We start from the raw sequence: 2,500 nt of genomic DNA, 5'->3' as shown, positions 1-2,500 counted from the left end.
TGAGTGAGTGAGTGTGTCAGTGAGTGAGTGAGTGAGTGAGTGTGTCAGTGAGTGAGTGAGTGAGTGTGTCAGTGAGTGAGTGAGTGAGTGTGTCAGTGAGTGAGTGAGTGAGTGAGTGTGTCAGTGAGTGAGTGTGTGAGTGAGTGTGTCAGTGAGTGAGTGAGTGAGTGAGTGTGTCAGTGAGTGAGTGAGTGAGTGAGTGAGTGTGTCAGTGAGTGAGTGAGTGAGTGTGTCAGTGAGTGAGTGAGTGAGTGAGTGTGTCAGTGAGTGAGTGAGTGAGTGAGTGTGTCAGTGAGTGAGTGAGTGAGTGAGTGAGTGTGTCAGTGAGTGAGTGAGTGTGTCAGTGAGTGAGTGAGTGAGTGAGTGTGTCAGTGAGTGAGTGAGTGTGTCAGTGAGTGAGTGAGTGAGTGAGTGTGTCAGTGAGTGAGTGAGTGAGTGAGTGTGTCAGTGAGTGAGTGAGTGAGTGAGTGTGTCAGTGAGTGAGTGAGTGTGTCAGTGAGTGAGTGAGTGAGTGAGTGTGTCAGTGAGTGAGTGAGTGTGTCAGTGAGTGAGTGAGTGAGTGAGTGTGTCAGTGAGTGAGTGAGTGAGTGAGTGTGTCAGTGAGTGAGTGAGTGAGTGAGTGTGTCAGTGAGTGAGTGAGTGAGTGAGTGTGTCAGTGAGTGAGTGAGTGAGTGAGTGTGTCAGTGAGTGAGTGAGTGAGTGTGTCAGTGAGTGAGTGAGTGAGTGAGTGTGTCAGTGAGTGAGTGAGTGAGTGTGTCAGTGAGTGAGTGTGTCAGTGAGTGTGTCAGTGAGTGTGTCAGTGAGTGAGTGTGTCAGTGAGTGAGTGAGTGTGTCAGTGAGTGATTGAGTGTGTCAGTGAGTGAGTGAGTGAGTGTGTCAGTGAGTGAGTGAGTGAGTGTGTCAGTGAGTGAGTGAGTGAGTGTGTCAGTGAGTGAGTGTGTCAGTGAGTGTGTCAGTGAGTGTGTCAGTGAGTGTGTCAGTGAGTGTGTCAGTGAGTGAGTGTGTCAGTGAGTGAGTGAGTGTGTCAGTGAGTGATTGAGTGTGTCAGTGAGTGAGTGAGTGAGTGAGTGTGTCAGTGAGTGAGTGAGTGAGTGTGTCAGTGAGTGAGTGTGTCAGTGAGTGTGTCAGTGAGTGAGTGTGTCAGTGAGTGAGTGAGTGTGTCAGTGAGTGAGTGAGTGTGTGATTGAGTGTGTCAGTGAGTGAGTGAGTGAGTGAGTGAGTGAGTGTGTCAGTGAGTGAGTGAGTGAGTGATTGAGTGTGTCAGTGAGTGAGTGAGTGAGTGAGTGAGTGAGTGAGTGAGTGAGTGAGTGTGTCAGTGAGTGAGTGAGTGTGTCAGTGAGTGATTGAGTGTGTCAGTGAGTGAGTGAGTGAGTGTGTCAGTGAGTGAGTGAGTGTGTCAGTGTGTGAGTGTGTCAGTGAGTGAGTGAGTGTGTGAGTGTGTGTGTGAGTGAGTGAGTGTGTCAGTGTGTGAGTGTGTCAGTGAGTGAGTGTGTCAGTGAGTGAGTGAGTGAGTGATTGAGTGTGTCAGTGAGTGAGTGAGTGAGTGAGTGAGTGAGTGTGTCAGTGAGTGAGTGAGTGAGTGATTGAGTGTGTCAGTGAGTGAGTGAGTGAGTGAGTGAGTGAGTGAGTGAGTGAGTGAGTGAGTGTGTCAGTGAGTGAGTGAGTGTGTCAGTGAGTGATTGAGTGTGTCAGTGAGTGAGTGAGTGAGTGTGTCAGTGAGTGAGTGAGTGTGTCAGTGTGTGAGTGTGTCAGTGAGTGAGTGAGTGTGTGAGTGTGTCAGTGAGTGAGTGAGTGTGTCAGTGAATGAATGAGTGTGTCAGTGAGTGAGTGAGTGAGTGAGTGTGTGAGTGAGTGAGTGTGTCAGTGTGTGAGTGTGTCAGTGAGTGAGTGTGTCAGTGAGTGAGTGAGTGTGTGATTGAGTGTGTCAGTGAGTGAGTGAGTGAGTGAGTGAGTGTGTCAGTGAGTGAGTGAGTGAGTGATTGAGTGTGTCAGTGAGTGAGTGAGTGAGTGAGTGAGTGAGTGAGTGTGTCAGTGAGTGAGTGAGTGTGTCAGTGAGTGATTGAGTGTGTCAGTGAGTGAGTGAGTGAGTGAGTGTGTCAGTGAGTGAGTGAGTGTGTCAGTGTGTGAGTGTGTCAGTGAGTGAGTGAGTGTGTGAGTGTGTGTGTGAGTGAGTGAGTGTGTCAGTGTGTGAGTGTGTCAGTGAGTGATTGAGTGTGTCAGTGAGTGAGTGAGTGATTGAGTGTGTCAGTGAGTGAGTGAGTGATTGAGTGTGTCAGTGAGTGAGTGTGTGATTGAGTGTGTCAGTGAGTGAGTGTGTGTCAGTGAGTGAGTGAGTGAGTGAGTGAGTGAGTGAGTGAGTGAGTGAGTGAGTGAGTGAGTGTGTCAGTGAGTGAGTGTGTCAGTGTGTGAGTGTGTCAGTGAGTGAGTGTGTCAGTGTGTGAGTGTGTCAGTGAGTGAGTGTGTCAGTGTGTGAGTGTGTCAGTGAGTGAGTGTGTCAGTG

The 2,500-nt window shown here is 49.3% G+C and overlaps 1 protein-coding gene across 1 annotated transcript in view; it reads right to left on the bottom strand.

The window, feature by feature from the left end:
- Window positions 1-2,500, bottom strand: part of uhrf2 (ubiquitin like with PHD and ring finger domains 2) — a 63,476-nt gene that overhangs the window by 59,805 nt on the left and 1,171 nt on the right. The gene's annotated exons all lie outside the window — the stretch shown is intronic.

The sequence above is a fragment of the Gobio gobio genome (assembly GCF_949357685.1).
Source record: "Gobio gobio genome assembly, chromosome: 14".
Classification (NCBI taxonomy): domain Eukaryota; kingdom Metazoa; phylum Chordata; class Actinopteri; order Cypriniformes; family Gobionidae; genus Gobio; species Gobio gobio.
This window is presented reverse-complemented; position numbering and strand designations above follow the sequence as displayed.